This window comes from Prunus avium, chromosome 8 (genome assembly GCF_965620075.1).
Source record: "Prunus avium chromosome 8, drPruAviu1.hap1.1, whole genome shotgun sequence".
Lineage (NCBI taxonomy): Eukaryota > Viridiplantae > Streptophyta > Magnoliopsida > Rosales > Rosaceae > Prunus > Prunus avium.
The window spans coordinates 31,865,417-31,883,919 of record NC_142291.1 but is presented as its reverse complement, the minus strand read 5'-3'; positions in this window follow the sequence as shown (position 1 = coordinate 31,883,919).

Genomic DNA, 18,503 nt, shown 5'->3' with positions numbered 1-18,503 from the left:
TTTTGGTCCGCGTTGTGTTCTTCCATTTTCTGTGCTGAATTCAACCGTATAAAGAACGTGAATTTTGGACGTACGGTTGGAAAGTTATAGGCAAAACACTGGATAGAGGTCGAAACTGGAAAAACAGAGAAAACGACTCTGCCCACCGGTCGCTAGTGTCTCACGACCGGTCGCTCAGCACACAATTCTGAAGTTTCGACTCTGTACTAAAACGACCGGTCGCTTTTACCTCACGACCGGTCGCCAGACAAAAAAACGACCGGTCGCTCTTAACAAACGACCGGTCGCTGGTCACTGTTCACAGCACAATTCTTTTTTTTGTTTTTTTTTGTTTGTTTCTTTTATATTTCTTTTTAGTTTCAAATTTTCATTTGTGCATTGTGGTGTGTTAGTTAAGTGTTCTTTTTGTACTCGAATTAGAACTTATAGACAACCGACAAGTTCTTCGTGGGATCGACCCCGTACTTATACAATCTATACTTCGATAGATTCGTGCACTTGCGGGTATTTTTAATTGGTTGTTTGCACATTAAATTGTGTCCTTTTAGGAATGCAACAATTTTTGGCGCCGTTGCCGGGGAACTGGCACGGTTGCTTATATGTTTTGTTTGAGTATATTTAGAGTACTTAATTTTTTTTTCATTTTTTTTTCTTTGTTTGTCATTTCATTTTATTTGAGTTTGTTTTTGTTTTCTTCTTATTGCAGGAACATTTTGCTTATGTCCCTTCTGAATTTGGATATTTCATTAGATTGCACTGTAGAAGATATCCAAGCTCAAGCTTTGAGAGAAAGGAACATCCAACTAGCTGTGTCTACTCCATTGCCTTTTTCACTCTCGCCATTTTCATCATCACCAAGCTCACCAAAAGTCGAGTCACCTCCACCTTCACCAATGGCGGCAGCAGCTGCAAATGCGGAACTTACTATGCAAGAATACTCTTCACCGCCAACAACTGGACAACCATCTTGCATAGTATATCCCGCAAGCACTTTGGAAAACTTTGAGTTGAGATCGGGCATGATACATATATTGCCTAAGTTCTTGGGAAATCCTGGAGAAAATCCTAATGCACATATCCTAGACTTCGAGGAAGTGTGTTCCACAATAAAGATCGAAGGCATGAGTAGTGATGAGATAAGAATGAGACTTTTCTCATTTAGTTTAAAGGATACAGCAAAGGAATGGCTTCACTATCTACCTCCAAATTCCATCACAACATGGACGGATCTTGCTTCAAAGTTCTTGCAACATTTTTTCCCAGCACAAAGGACAAATGAACTCCGAAGTCAAATTACAGGAATTCTGCAAAGGCCGGGAGAAAGCTTCCAGGATTATTGGGACCGTTTCAAGAAACTTCTAATCACTTGTCCGCATCATAACATACAAGCTTGGCTTCTAATGCAACACTTCTATGAAGGACTTTTTGAAGCGGACCAAAACAATGTGAATGCAGCTGCAGGAGGAACTATAATGACCAAGACTCCAACAGAACTGCGAGCAATATTTGATCTTGTTGCTGCAAATGCTCGCCAATATAATTCAAGGCAAAGACCAGTCAGAAAAGGGGAATCCTATGATGTAAGTACCCTTTCTAGTATGGAAGCTCAGATTGCAAACCTAACCAACATGGTGAAGAAATTGGCACCGGGATCATCCAAGGTTTGTGCATTTTGCTCCACAATTGGTCATGACACTGAGGATTGTCCCTTGGCACATGAGGAAGCAAATGCAGTGGGTTCATTTCAGAGAAATCAGTGGCCTAAGAATGATCCTTTCTCACAAACATACAATCCGGGGTGGAGAAATCATCCAAATTTCAGGTGGAGTGACAATTCGAATGTTCAACAAGGGCCAACTCAACCACCTCAAGGTCAACAACATACTCGCCCACCTCATGGTCAAATGCACTACTACAATCCACCACAACCACCACCTCAACCACAATCTACAGGAAAATCTTTGGAAGAACTTGTTGCTTCCATGGCTAGAAACACAGATAGTTTCATCACTGAGACAAAAAGCTACATGCAGAGGAATGACACCCACATGCAGAAAACGGATAAGGCCATTTCCAATCTAGAAAATCAAGTGGGGCAAATTGCTCAAGCTTTGAGTCAAAGGGAACCTGGTATGATGCCTAGCCAACCAGAGATTAATCCAACTGGGCGTGAGCATGTTCAAGCAGTTACCTTGAGAACTGGTAAGGTAATTGGTGAAATTGATGGTTCTAAAGATTTGATTCACAATGTTGATGACATGCAGGTTGAACAAGTGGCTGAGCCTAAAGAAAAGGATGAAAGCAACAAAGAGAAAGATAAGCAAGCAGCTTCTTCATCCGAGTGGATCCCAAAGCATGAACTTGCAAGAAGGGCAAGAAAGGAGAAGGTAAGTCGTGAACCTACTGACGAAGAAATCTTACGTGCTCCTTTTCCTCACAGGCTTATGAGTTCCAAAAAAATTCAACAAGCCAAGGAAATATTGGAAACCTTCAGAAAAGTGCAAGTCAATATTCCTCTCTTGGATGCAATCAAGCAAATTCCGAGTTATGCAAAGTTTTTGAAGGACCTTTGTACCACCAAGAGGAGATTCCAAGATCATGAAACGGTTGCACTAACGGAAAAAGCTTCTGCTGTTTTGCAAAGGAAGCTCCCTCCCAAATTGAAAGATCCAGGAAGTTTTACAATTCCTTGCATAATTGGAGATAAATTGTTTGACAAAGCTTTACTTGATTTAGGTGCTTCAATTAATCTGATGCCTTATTCTGTTTTTGAAGCCCTTAACTTAGGTGATCTTAAACCAACTTCTGTCAGCATTCAATTGGCGGACCGATCAGTGAGATATCCAAGAGGAATTTTGGAAGATGTACTTGTGAAAGTAAATGATCTCATCTTACCAGCTGACTTTTTGGTGCTAGAGATGGAAGAAGCTCCTATTCCGGGTGCGGATCTTCCATTGATTCTTGGCCGCCCTTTCATGGCCACTGCAGATACTGTGATCAATGTTCGACAAGGAACATTGACAATGACAGTTCAAGGGGAAACAATAAAGTTCAAAGTATATGATGCCTTCAAACTCCCCAATGATGAACATGAATGTTTTCGTATTGATACATTGTGTCATATTGTGCAAAATACATTTAATAGTACTCATGGTACAGATTCATTAGAAAAGGTGTTGACACAAAATCCTCAAGTTGCTGAAATTGTTGATAATGAGTTACTTGAGGCTGTGAAATTCCTTGATGCATGTCCAGCCATACCACGTAAGTACACTCCAAATTTTATACCTTTGCCAGTCAATACTGAAAAACTTGTTCCTTCTCTTGACAGGGCACCCGAGTTAGAGCTCAAACCATTGCCATCCCACTTGAAGTATGTTTATTTAGGTAAAACAGAGACATTGCCCGTGATTATTGCTAGCAATCTCAATGTGGAAAATGAACAGAAGTTGATGCAAGTGTTAAGAGAACACAAGGGAGCAATTGGTTGGAGTATTGCGGACATCAAGGGAATAAGCCCAACAAGATGCATGCATAGAATTTTACTGGAAATTGATTCCAAACCCACAAAGGATGCTCAACGCAGGTTAAACCCAATCATGACAGAGGTAGTCCGAAAAGAAATTCTGAAGCTATTGGATGTGGGTATAATTTATCCTATTTCCGATAGCAAGTGGGTAAGCCCGGTCCAAGTGGTTCCTAAAAAGTCAGGAATAACTGTTGTAAGAAATGAGGGAAATGAACTTATTCCTTCTCGTGTCAAAACGGGATGGCGTGTTTGTATTGATTATAGAAAATTAAATACCGCCACCCGAAAAGATCATTTTCCATTACCATTTATTGACCAAATGCTTGAACGTCTTGCAGGTCACAGTTACTACTGCTTCTTGGATGGCTATTCAGGATACAATCAAATTGCCATCGCTCCTGAAGACCAACACAAGACGACATTCACATGTCCTTATGGTACCTTCGCCTACCGGCGTATGCCATTTGGATTGTGTAATGCCCCGGCCACCTTCCAACGATGCATGATGAGTATTTTCTCCGATATGGTAGAAAAATTTATTGAAGTATTCATGGATGATTTTAGTGTGTTTGGTCATTCATTTGATTCATGCCTTAACAACTTGTCTTTAGTTTTGCAAAGATGCCGGGAATGCAACTTAATTCTCAATTGGGAAAAGTGTCATTTCATGGTACAACAGGGAATCGTTTTAGGTCATGTGATTTCCAGTCAAGGCATTGAGGTTGACAGAGCCAAAGTAGATGTGATAAGCGGGTTGTCACCTCCCACATCAGTGAAAGAGATCCGATCCTTCTTAGGACATGCCGGGTTCTATAGAAGATTCATAAAAGATTTTTCTAAGATCTCTCGACCATTGTGTAGCTTGCTTGCCAAAGATGCAAATTTTGATCTTAATGATGAATGTTTGGCAGCTTTTCAAAGGCTCAAAACTCTTCTCACAACTGCACCTATCATTATGCCTCCAAATTGGAATTTACCTTTTGAATTAATGTGTGATGCATCTGATTTTGCAGTTGGAGCTGTATTAGGACAAAGAGTTGAGAAGAGATTGCATGCAATATATTATGCAAGCCGTACCCTTAATGATGCTCAGTTGAACTATTCAACTACTGAGAAAGAGCTGTTAGCTGTAATTTTTGCTTTAGAGAAATTTCGTTCGTACTTGATAGGCTCTAAAGTAATTGTTTTCACTGATCATGCAGCTTTGAAATATCTCTTGGCAAAGAAGGAAGCAAAACCAAGATTGATACGATGGATTTTGTTGCTCCAAGAGTTTGATATTGAAATCAGAGATAAGAAGGGATCGGAGAATGTGGTAGCTGACCACCTTAGCCGATTGATCACTAACTCCAATACCGAAGAAGACACTCTTCCTCTTCGTGAATCCTTTCCTGATGAGCAACTTTTTGCATTACAAATTTCTGACCCATGGTATGCTGACATTATCAACTTTCTCGCTACAGGAAATATACCAAGGGATTTGTCAAGAGGTCAAAAGGACAAATTGCTGAAAACCACCAAGTCATATGTGTGGGATGACCCATATTTGTGGAAGTATTGTTCGGACTCCGTGATTAGGCGATGTGTTCCCGAGACCGAATCTCAGTCCATACTCACATTCTGTCATTCGAACGCATGTGGTGGCCACTTTGGAGCCAAGAAGACAGCTTTAAAAGTTTTGCAAAGTGGATTCTATTGGCCAAGCTTGTTCAAAGATGCATCACAATTCTGTCTATCTTGTGATAGGTGTCAACGAATGGGTAACATTTCATCTCGAAATCAAATGCCTTTAAACCCAATTCTAATTGTTGAAATATTTGATGTTTGGGGAATAGATTTCATGGGTCCATTTCCTTCATCTTTTGGAAATCTATTTATTCTACTTGCGGTTGATTATGTTTCAAAATGGGTGGAAGCAATTCCAACCAAGACTAATGATGCGAAAGTTGTTCTTAGCTTCCTTCGAGCCAATATCTTTTGTAGGTTTGGAACACCGAGGGCCATCATTAGTGATGGGGGATCCCATTTTTGCAACCGATCATTTGAGACCCTACTCAAGAAGTATGGCATAACTCACAAGGTGTCCACCCCCTATCACCCTCAGACTAGTGGACAAGTGGAGATTTCTAACAGAGAGGTGAAGCATATATTAGAGAAGACTGTTGGTCCTACTCGAAAGGATTGGTCTTTGCGCCTTAACGATGCTCTCTGGGCCTACCGAACTGCTTACAAAACTCCAATCGGTATGTCTCCATTTCGCTTAATCTTTGGTAAACCTTGTCATCTACCTGTTGAGCTTGAACACAGGGCCCTTTGGGCAATTAAGAAGTACAACTTCGACATGAAGGAAGCAGGAGATATCAGAAGGTTACAACTGAGCGAACTGGATGAGCTTCGCAATGATGCTTATGAGAACGCAAAAATTTACAAAGAAAAAACAAAGGCGTTTCATGATAAGCATATCATTAGAAGGTCGTTTGAAGTAGGGCAAAGAGTATTACTCTTTAACTCTAGGTTCAAACTCTTTCCAGGTAAGCTTCGTTCCCACTGGACTGGCCCATTTGTTGTTACTAATGTCTTTTCCTATGGTGCAGTTGAAATCCGACCAATAGGCATAGGAAAGGAATTCAAAGTTAATGGGCATAGGTTGAAAATCTACCACGAAAATACTTTGCATCAAGAAGATGAAGTGCTTCACTTCATTGATATACATTCGGGGATGCAAAACTGAGTTGGGAAGGTAAGTCCTTAATAAAGTTTTCAACCCAAAAAAAAAAAAAAAAGAAAAAAAAAAAAAAAGAGAGAGAGAGAGAGAGAGAACGACCGGTCGTACATGCCTCGCGACCGGTCGCTCGTTTGGAGTTTCAGAAAAAATTGAATCTGCTTCGAAACGACCGGTCGCTTTTCACTCGCGACCGGTCGCTCGTTGTTTTTCTTAAAAAAAAAAAAAAAAAATTGAATCTGCTTCGAAACGACCGGTCGCTTTTCACTCGCGACCGGTCGCTCGTTGTTTTTCTTAAAATTGAATCTGCTTCGAAACGACCGGTCGCTTTTCACTCGCGACCGGTCGCTCGTTGTTTTTCTTAAAAATTGAATCTGCTTCGAAACGACCGGTCGCTTTTCACTCGCGACCGGTCGCTCGTTGTTTTTCTTAAAAATTGAATCTGCTTCAAAGCGACCGGTCGCTTTTCACTCGCGACCGGTCGCTCGTCGCGATTTTTTTTAAAAACCGTCTTTTTCTTTCCTTTCTCTCTTCTCTCTCCTCACTTCCTCTTCTTCCCAGCGACAGACTCACCCCCCTTCGACTTCTCTCTTCTCCCTCCCTCTACCTCCCTCACAACCCACCCTAATCCTAACCCAAATCACACTTTTCTCACTTAATTTTTCGAGTAGAATCCGTTTTTGGCATCTATTCCTTGAAATTTCAAGTGTTTTCTTCAATTTGAGGTGATTTTCAGTTAGGGTTACTGTAGCACCAAGGTAATTTTCGAATTTTTCTTGGTGTTTTCTCTTTGATTTTCTTACTCTAATGCATTCCTATAGTTGTTTTGTTTCTAATTTGTTGTTTCTCTTGTTTTTGTTTTGGGTTTGGCTTGTGTTTATCATTTGGTGTGATTTTCCTCAATTGGGTATGTTTTTCTCACTCTCAATCTCTTATTTGATTATTGTTGTTGTTATTTGTGTTTATTATTGGAATTTTGTCATTTTGGTTGAATGTTGGGAATGTTGTTTACATTTTGGAATTTTGGCTTAATTGTGCATTGTGATTAATATTGTGGCATTGTGATTAATTGTGATTAAATTGTCGACTCGTTCGAATTGGTGTATATTTGTATTGTGGCAAATTTTGGCTATGTGCATGCATTTTGGTTTTGATATTGGTATAATTGTGGCGTATTGCATGTTTGGGAATTGTGGCATGAATTTTGTTGTTGATTTGTTTTGTGCATATTGGTTTTTTTTCTCCTTAGATGTCTAGAGCTAGACAGGGTACCAGAGGGGGTGCATCTTCTTCACGAAGTGCACCTCAACCGGAAGAGGCAATGCTCACTGCCACTGTGGTTACTGAGCGTAACTTAGATCTTAGTCCCTCCATCCAAACCGCTGGACTTATTCAAGTCCGGCACCTTATTAGGGACCGAAACCTCCTACCCTTAGCTCACATCTATGCAAAATATAATGAATCAATTGTGCGTGAGTTTTATGCCGCTTTCCCTAGGGAAGAACTTAGACGTAATGCAGAGGTGCCCCTTAAGGTTCGGGGCAAAAATATTGTACTATCCACCTCCATTATCTCTGAGGTTCTTCAAATAAGTGACAGAGAGAATACTGTTAATTGGAGACAATTTTTGGGTGAGGATTTTGACATGCAAAGGGCAGCTGAAACACTTTTTTATGCTGACCCTGCTGCCTTTGCATCTCAAACTAAAAAGACTGTCCTCATTCAGGGTAAGTTGACACCCTACTTTGCCATCCTGTGGAGCTTTGTGCGCCACAACATTTATCCATCCGGCCAACAGTCGGAAATTCCATCAGTAGGGGTCAAGATCCTGCAAATTTTGCATGAGGGAACTTTTATCCTACCAGTTGTTGACATCATTTTTGAACGCCTGAAGGCTTGTGCACGTAAGAAAAGCATAATTTATTATCCTTGCCTTGTTAGCATGATTTGTGACCGCTCAGGTGTTCGGGCTCGCCCCACTGATATATATGTTGAGCCCATGGGTCCCATTTCGGACACTTCTGTGTCCAAGAGTATCTCTCAGAGGCGCCATGCACATGCATCTGCACCCGCACCTGCTCCAGTGCCGCCTCATATGCCACCACCACCACCACACGGGCCGGCCTCATTCCAGCCATTCCCGCCTGCTCCCACTGTCGACACTTCTGCTTGGGAGCCCTCTCTCCAAGCCATTTGGGACTTGCAGATGCTCCAGTATCAGCAGATGCAGCATATGAGCACTTCCATTGACGCCATTTGGACGCACCTCCAGATGCCAGGTCATCCCGGGACCTCTGCACATGTTGATGGTGATGATGTTGATGGTGATGATGATGATGAGACTGATGATGATCAGTAGTACTTTGAGCTTTGTACCCTTTTGAACTTTTAATTTATTTTGTTTTTGGGTTTTATTTTGAGACGGTTATTAGTTTGTTTGTTTCAACTTTTACTGTTAGTTCAACTTTTAATTGTTTACTATTTCTTTTATTTTGTGATTATCCATCCCAATTTTTCTATATGGCATTGTTTAGTATTAAATCTCCATCATTTATAAACATTGTTTCATATAAGTTTGGGAAGTAGGTTGCTTTATGATTTTGCACTCAGAATTTTGGCTCAAATGCTTATTTCATTCCAAAACATGTGATTCTACACACACACACACACACACACACACACACAAAAAAAAAAAAACAATAAATTTATGAATCACTTGTTTCTTTTGCATTTTGAGCTAGCTGAGGCTTCTGCTAATTGCCTCTGTCTGTTCTTGCTTGTAGAATCTGCAGCAGCTCTACATGATCTTCGTTCCTTTTCTGCAGCATCTCTACATGCTGGTTGGCGCTGTAGAGCCGCTTCTGCAGGTCCGCCACCAGAGCTTTCAGGGCCGCCACCTCCTCACTCAGTGCCCCGCACTCTCGTGTTCTCGCCAGTAGGCGCATGCCCAAATTTGTGGCCGAGACCGCGTTGAGCACGGTTAGATTGTGGGACTCGTCCACTGCCATCTGGTCAGACCTCTGCGCCACATGCAGGTGATCTGCAACTGTCAGTCTGCTGACAGTCATGCCCTCCGGCATTACTGCCCTTCGCGGCACCACCTCAGAGAAGTTTGAGGCCGAGCCATGGTGGTATGAGGAGTTTGGGAAGATAGGGTTTGGAGGAGCCCTTATCTGGGAATTTGGTGGTGCTAGTGACAGCTCAAGGTTGAGATCATCAAGGTGAGTACATGTGGATGCCATTGTTTTGTTTTTGGATGTTTTTGATGGTTTTCCTTGAGTTTGCAGAAAGAATTGCAGGGTACTCTTCCGCTTGCAGAGGCGTGGCTTAAATAGACATATGCAGATGAGAGGGAGAGCCAACGCCATTTCGGATTTCCCGGGCATGCTCGACCTAATCGCTTCAAGGGGGAGCACATTAACTTTCACTTTACTTTTCTTTTTTCCGTGTTTTTCTAGTGTTTTGTGTTTTTGCCTTTCCCTTTCGGCTATCACCTTTGTCTTATTTTAGTTAGGGAAGTGTGTTTTCCCTTTCGGCTGTCGTCTTTGTTTTGTTTGGGAAGTGTGCTTCTTTTTCTTTTGCAACTTCATTTCTTTTATTTCTGACAAAAAAAAAAAAAAAAAACAACAAACAAATACACGGAAAGGGCAAAGACAACCAGGCACACCACTAATACATTAGAAATTATTCTTTCACAGTGCTCGGTGTCTCGGCCATTGGACCTTTGAGTTTAGCCCTATGGCTATCCTCTTCCGGGGCTTCACGCACAGCCTCTTGGGGCTCATCACTCGAGCTCCCAAAGATCGCACTCTTAGCTTGAGCATACCTACTCTCGCGATCGGTTTTCTTGCGTTTACCCGGTTGGTCCAGGTCCTCCAGCTGCTTTCTCATGTCATGGGCGTAAACACTTACCATCTTTGAGAGATTTTGGTTCTCTTCCCGCAACGCCTCTAGCTGGTGTCGATTCACCTCCACTATCCTTGCCCTTTCCCTTTTTAAACTTTTAATAATACTCTGGCACTCTTCCACCATACTTCGCTCCGCCGCCAACTGACCTCTTAGCACCTCCACTTCATGGGACTTCGCAAGTAGGCGATGACCCACACTTGCGACTGTTGCGGTGCTTTGCACGCTTAGTGCCAGAGCATCGCTCACGACCCGGTTGTCATCCCTTGATCCCAGCACCCGTATATCCTTGGGAGTTACTAGATTTCTAGCAACTCCAAGGGCAACATCGTTGTCCAGCAGTATCGAGTCATTCACTGTCACGTGCCCCCGTGCAGAGGCAAAGTAGGGCATCCACACTGGTGCCACTGCTTGGCCCCGAGTCTGAGTCGGTGGAGCTAGGTTGAGATCCAGCGAGAATGGGTAGGAAGAAGCCATTTGAACTTTCTTTTCTTTTGTTCTTTCTTTTCTCTGTTGTGTGTTTCTGCGTTTGTGTGTTTTTCCCCAACTCTTTCTCTTCTTCTTTTATAGAGTTAGTTTCTACGTAACCCTAGACACGGCGCTTCTGCGTTTTGCGCGGCCCTTACGGCCTATCCCCTTAGGTCACCTCACCTGGTCCCCAACCCCTTTAATTACAGTTCTGCCTTTCAGCACTTTTGAGAAACAAAAGTCGTCACACCTTCCTATGAAGCCAATAATTCTGGCTTGGGACCGAGAGAGAGACCGCTGCTTGTCGACACGTCTCTCACTTTGTTTCCCGTGACTCACAGGTGCCGAGACTTCAGGGCCCACTTTTTTCTATTTTACTGAGTCCTCGCTCTTTGTGCTTCTGACTTGGTTTCTCTGTTTTATTTACTTTCTTCGCTTTTGGGCTTTCGTTTGGGTTGGGCTTTCATTTGGTTTGTGCATTTCATTGGGCTGGATTTCTGCATGTGTACGATTGTTGTTAGGGCTTACTGTTTGGTTTTGTTTGGTGTTGTTTTGTTTTGTTTCGTTTTGCAACCGTGTTGTAGTTGTTTTTCTTATTTGTTTTTGTATTTACTTGCTCTTTCCCTTTATTTCTTGTTATAACGTTGTTAATGCCTGAATTCTTTAACATTGAGGACAATGTTTATTTCTAAGTTTGGGAAGGGATAGCAAGTCTTTTTCGTTTCGCTTAAATTCTTGCTTTAATTTGTTCTGTTTTCTTTTCAGTTTTGAGTTTTTTTTGTTTTCAAGTCACTTTCCGGACATATATGATGAGATTGTGATGAATGTTTACATGACTTGATTGAAGATGTTAAAAAAAAAAAATATATATATATATATATATATATATATATATATATATAATTTGTTATTCACTAAATGGCATCGTTCTAGCATGATATGTTTGAAACCCTCTATGCACTTGCCATTTGTTTCATAATTCTCCAGTTGAGGGACTTGCATGATCCAAAGAATTGTATCAAGCATGAATTAGACTTGTATAACCATATAATGTGAGCTTTGAGCCTTGTGCTTCAATTCATGAGTGTTATACACATATTCTTACTTTTCTTGTCATCTGAGTTGTTGTCTGATCTCATTATTCATTGATTTGGTTGAGCACTTAAAAGTTACTCATTCTTGTGCAATTTGATTACATGACATTTGAGAAATGATATTAAGGCCCTCTTTGGACCGTTTGTGCCTTTCAAGCTAACCTTATGCATGCTTAAGCATGATTTTCCATTGTAACCACTTTGAGCCTACATGTATGCCTTTTCTTTCAAGTAACCAATTATTACTTCTAGCCTTAGCCTGAAAAACAAGAATTTACCTTTCTAAGGAACTCGTGAGCTTTAATTTAGATGTGTTTTTCATGCTAAGTTTGGGAAGGGTTATTACACCTAATTGAAAAAAAAAAAAAAAAAAAAAAAAAAAAAAAAAAAAAAAAAAAAGAGTACTTCACTAAAAGGGTGAAAGAAAAGAGAAAAGTTGTGGTTAAGTGGCAATGGTTTCAAATTCAATTCCATGTTTCTTGGTTGTTCGAATGGAAGGAAGGAGTGTGAATCATAATTAGTGGAGGTATAAGGCTTTGTGGTCTATTTGATCACCAAAAACTGAGTGAAAATCTCAAGCGTGATGTTTCAAAGTCTTTTAGTCAACGATTATATGCTCTTACATTGTGAGTTCCTTGGACTTTGTTGTATCCATATCCTTCATTTCTTACTCACCTTACACCCTTAGCCCCATTACAACCTATAATAAAGACCTAAATTGATCCTAAATGTCATGTGGTTGATTTGCACACATTTTTCAGCTTTTAAGTGTTTAGCATCCTTCTTGAGATCATATTCATGCATGTTTTTCATCTTGCTAATTTTGAGTTAAGTCCCGTATGGTTTAACTCTATTCTCATATTTATTATTGAGTGATGCATTGTAACCCTCTTCCGAGTGATTCATTTGTGAGAGGACAACTTTGGTGAGATTTGAAGTTACATTTGTGCTTGGTATGATTTTTGAAGTTGTGTGAAAACTGAAATTGGAGAATGAGTTCCATTTGGCCATCACACTACTACACTTGAGCATGTTGTGTTATGAATTTTGCCGCCTTGTGAATAATGTGTAAACTGAGTTTTTCTTGTGAAAACTTTTGAGTCGTTTGCATGAGTTGCTCTCTCCTTAGAAAGTGTTCGGAAAGTTTTGTTTCGAGTCTTGTTTTAATTTCTGTTTTGCTCGAGGACTAGCAAAAGATAAGTTTGCGAAGTTTGTTCGGTTCATTTTTACACATGATTTTTCATGTTATTCACCCACTATTTTGAGTTAGTTCTTGACATTTTATAGCTTTTTACTTCTTTTTTGTGTTTTAATAGGTTTTACCTTGGTTTGTATGAAAATGAGCTAAAAGTGCATTATTTGATATAAATTCTGTTTTTGTTCATTTTCGTAGGTCAACTTCGTGGCCTTGGATCAGCATGTTCCGGTCCTTGGATGAGGTGATGATCTTCATAAGACTTGTTCCAATGGATGTTAACTACAACATATCCAAATTTGAGCTCCATTGGGCAAGTGTAGCCTATCCAGCTGATCGGACAATTGACGCTGGCTCTGGATGTTTGTTTTGGCCCAGTTTTCACCCCCACTTAATAGCATTTTATTTCTACTTGTTACCACACCTTTTGGTAACAATGGATTGCATTTGAGTGGCATTTCCTGAGTCAATTGGAGCCTTGGATTATACCTTAAAACAAGGTTTCATCATTTGCAAGGGGACAATGGGCAATAGCTTTAGAGAAAGAATAAGTTTTATACTAAAAGAAAAGCTGGAAAGGAGGAGAGAGAGAAGTCAAAAGGGATTGCAATCAGATTTGGGGGAGTTTTTGCAACGGGAGAGAGGGATTCCACCATTCTACACAATTGAGAGCAGATTTTGGAGCTTGGAGCTAGGAGAAAGCCAAGGTGCAGTCAAGAAAAGTGGAGAAGAAGACTTCCACCATTGATGATCTTGAAGCTTTCATCATTTTCTGAAAATCTGTAAACTCTTTCTAATTTCATTTTGAATTTGTGTTTGAAATGATTATGAGGAACTAAACTCCATAGCTAGGGCTTAGGTTGAAGCCCTAAACATGATTACCTTTTTGTTTTGATGCTTGAGTGTATGAATTTCTAGATATTGTTGATGAATTCCAATTCACCAAATTAATCTATCCTTGATGTATGTTCTTCTTTGATTGATCACCTTTGAAAGCATGCTTCTTGAGATTGTTGGGATTATGTGTATCTTCATGTTCTCCTAAGCAATAAATGGATGAAGTAAGAATCATCCATGTGAATTGGTTTCTTGAATACCTAATGTAAACACCATGCTATTAGGATTCTTGTGATGTTCATATTCTCTTTGAACTTAATGGGTTCTCCTTGTAATTGAATCGAAGTACGAACCATACCTAGGTTCGGTTATGGGGAGGGCACAAGTATTGTAGCACGAACCATGCACTTTACGTATATTAGAGAGAATCAATGCGTCTTGAGCCACGACCCATGGTCTTGATTGCGAACATCTTCATCAACACGTTTAGAGTTCATTACTTGAGTATTCATGAACTTGGGTAGAATTGTTTAGGGTGGATTCCGAAACCCTAGTGTTTGTTACATTTTGATTTCACATCTTGATAATTCATCTCCGCCATTCTCATTTAATTTCAAAGTCCATTTACTTTCATGCAATAGAAATAGGTTACTTCAAACAAATCAAACCCCCCCCCCCCCAAATGTGTGTGTGAGTTGCGTGTTTGACACGTTACGTGTCTTTGTTACTAAATTCTATTTGTTTCCGTAATTGTTTTGGACTTTTGGTCCGCGTTGTGTTCTTCCATTTTCTGTGCTGAATTCAACCGTATAAAGAACGTGAATTTTGGACGTACGGTTGGAAAGTTATAGGCAAAACACTGGATAGAGGTCGAAACTGGAAAAACAGAGAAAACGACTCTGCCCAAGAACGACCGGTCGCTAGTGTCTCACGACCGGTCGCTCAGCACACAATTCTGAAGTTTCGACTCTGTACTAAAACGACCGGTCGCTTTTACCTCACGACCGGTCGCCAGACAAAAAAACGACCGGTCGCTCTTAACAAACGACCGGTCGCTGGTCACTGTTCACAGCACAATTCTTTTTTTTTGTTTTGTTTTGTTTGTTTCTTTTATATTTCTTTTTAGTTTCAAATTTTCATTTGTGCATTGTGGTGTGTTAGTTAAGTGTTCTTTTTGTACTCGAATTAGAACTTATAGACAACCGACAAGTTCTTCGTGGGATCGACCCCGTACTTATACAATCTATACTTCGATAGATTCGTGCACTTGCGGGTATTTTTAATTGGTTGTTTGCACATTAAATTGTGTCCTTTTAGGAATGCAACAGGTGCCGAAGGCCGAAGGCTGATGCCGAATCATTTGGGGGGGATGTGAAGACATCGCGCGCACCGAATGATGCAAGGGTGCCGAAGGCCGATGCCGAATCATTGGGGGGATGTGAAGACATCGCACACGCCGAATGATGCAAGGGTGCCGAAGGCCGAAGGCCAAATCATTGGGGGGATGTGAAGACATCGCACACGCCGAATGATGCAAGGGTGTCGAAGGCCGAAGGCCGAAGGCAGAAGCCGAATCATATGGGGGGATATGAAGACATCGCACACGCCGAATGATGCAAGGGTGCCGAAGGCCGATGCCGAATTATTTGGGGGAATGTGAAGACATCGCACACGCCGAATGATGCAAGGGTGCCGATGGCGAATCATTTGGGGGGGATGTGAAGACATCGCGTGCGCCGAATGACGCAAGGGTGTCGAAGGTCGATGCCGAATCATTGGGGGGATGTGAAGACATCGCACACGCCGAATGATGCAAGGGTGTCGAAGGCCGAAGGCCGATGCCGAATCATTTGGGGGGGATGTGAAGACATCGCGCGCGCCGAATGATGCAAGGGTGCCGAATCATTTGGGGGGATGTGAAGACATCGCACACGCCGAATGATGCAAGGGTGCCGAAGGCCGAATCATTGGGGGAATGTGAAGACATCGCACACACCGAATGATGCAAGGGTGCCGAAGGCCGAAGGCCGATGCCGAATCATTTAGGGGGATGTGAAGACATCGCGCGCGCTGAATGATGCAAGTGTGCCGAAAGCCGATGCCGAATCATTGGGAGGATGTGAAGACATCGCACACGCTGAATGATGCAAAGGTGCCGAAGGCCGATGCCGAATCATTTGGGGGGATGTGAAGACATCGCGCGTGCCGAATGATGCAAGGGTGCCGAAGGCCGAAGGCCGATGGCGCCGTAAGGGAGAAGTAGCTCCAGAGGTGCCGTACGGCATGTGGTCTTGAGAAGAGGCGCTGAATAAGTGTTACCCGTGGGGTGCCGTACGGCAATGCAAGTGTTGGGCAAGCTGGATGGAAGCTGATGCCGAATCATTGGGGGGATTTGAAGACATCGTGCGCGCCGAATGATGCAAAGGTAGGAGGTGCCGAGGGCATGGCTCACAAGGGTGCCGAAAGCACTCGAGAAGGAGAACGACATAGCGTTTTGTGTCGCTTCCCACAGACGGCGCCAAACTGTTGGCACTAAAACTAGACAGGTAGTAAGTAGGCCAACTTAAAGATGAGGTGGATGTTGAAGGTGAGGACCCTCAGTATGTAGGAGCATTCGATAAATAAATGGACATGCATACAGAAGACAAATGTACGTGGTTCACCCGAATAATGGGCTACGTCCACGAAGAATTATGTTCTCATTATGATAATGTGTGTATACATTGTACATAGGGTTAGACCCAAGGGGAAAAAGGAAGAATGCCGAAGGCCGAAGATTGAGGATCTGGCTGAAGGCCAATGATCCGTGGGCTTATAAATGGGCTCATGGGTAAGCCCATGACGCCCCAGTAGCCTGCCCCAACTCTCCTCTTCTTGAAGGGGAGATGTCTTCTTTTATAAAGAAGGGAGAGTCCCCTCCTCTTGTGTTTTGTCGATGTGGTACTCCCTTCCCTTTGGCTTGGGAGTGTTTGGGAGTACTTGGCCAGATATTGTACAAACAGAGTGAATTCAATACATCCTATTAAAACAACGTAATATTAATATATGTGACGTAAAAATGAAATTAAACTGAAATTAGATCCTATTATAATTAGAAAACTGAAATTAAACTGTAAAAATGGAAATTATCAAAAGAGAAAAGAAATGCACGCTTTGAAGACTGAAGAAAATTTAGAAAAGAACTAACTGATATAATCAATAATGAAAAAAAAGAAGAAAAAAAAGAGGGCCATGGTAAAAGTTTGCTTTGGGATAATGATGTCCCCAATGTCGTTGCGCCACTGCCACCAAGTGAGTAGCCAAATTCTCCAATGGCCCGATGCAAGGGTACGCCGATTGTTGAACAACGAAACACATGAAAGTCATCAATGTAAGTTGGTAATAAGAGATTTGTAGCTTAAGTGGAACAATTCCTGCACTTGTGTTCAAATTCCCCTTTTCTAATATCGTTTGGGTAAATAAAAAAAAGTGTGAGTCGGCCTACACAATCATGAGATTGGTAATTACATTTTCTATAGATTCATGACAATATAATAAAACATCATATTTATATAAATAACTAGGCAACATGTGTGCTGACCCTTTTTTATCTTTGACTTTGTATTTCTCAAACTTCTTAGGGTCGTTTGGAGTAGCCCAAGGGGTCAAAAGCCCCACCAAAATTGGCTTCAGGAGAAATTGGTGTGTATTAAATACATTAATGTAGTTTGACCTAAAGACAGTTTCACCTTTACTCTTGTACAACTTTAGCAATTGAGACTTGTAAAAATTACAATAATTTTAAATTGAAGCTTTGCAATTTAAAATTTTAACGAACCAATTATATATTTGTACTTTCTGAACGGGACTGGAAAGAAGATTTGGCTTGAGTGGGGAAAACTCCTACTACTGTAAAGAAGAGGGCCATGCCCATGGGTTTATAATGGATGCGATATGATTACATATGATATCCTCTAAATACCAAGCGGTGCGTTTTGTTTGAATTGCTAAAAGTTGCAATACTTGGTTAAAACACGACACTTGTACTAAATTAAATATTATAATATTAAATTTCCAAAAATGAAGCCTTTTCTTTTTAGCGTACATTTTCATTTGCTTTGATTTATGTCTGGATCAAATTCCTTAGCTGCTTAATTAGCTCTCCACTTGTTTCTCTGGACAAGCAAACAAACTTGAAGTATGTGATAATTCATTGTTCATCTATTCAATTCTTTATTTTACTGTAGTATTCATGGATAAAAACTTCTCTACATATGCGTGTGACTGTTACGTTGAAATGTATTTGGTCTTTAGGGTTATTAGTAGAGATATTAGATGTGCGATGTCGCCGGTGTATTCTCCTATATCTTGATTAACTTTTTGCGGTTACAGTGCATCCATCTTTATATATTAACCCTTTATGGGTAAATGTACCCAATTATTGAATACAATTATCGCTAATTTTAAAAATTAAAAAAAAAAACTTCACTACTCAAAGTTGTTCTATATTTTCTTTGCTTTTCAGGCCACCTTTGAGAAAATGCCCCATAAGGGACTATAACTTGGTCTTTAGGGCTCTTTCACCTCTACCCATGTGAGTAGAGGTTCAAAACCCCCAGACACTTAATGAATATTTGTGTAAACCCCCCTCCCCCAATCGCTTGTAATGAAACAAAAAAAAAATTCAGAATTTGAATTTTTTTTTTATTGAAATCTCCATAAAGATAAACATTAAGATTTCACATGGTCATCTAAGCCTCAATAGGTGTTTTT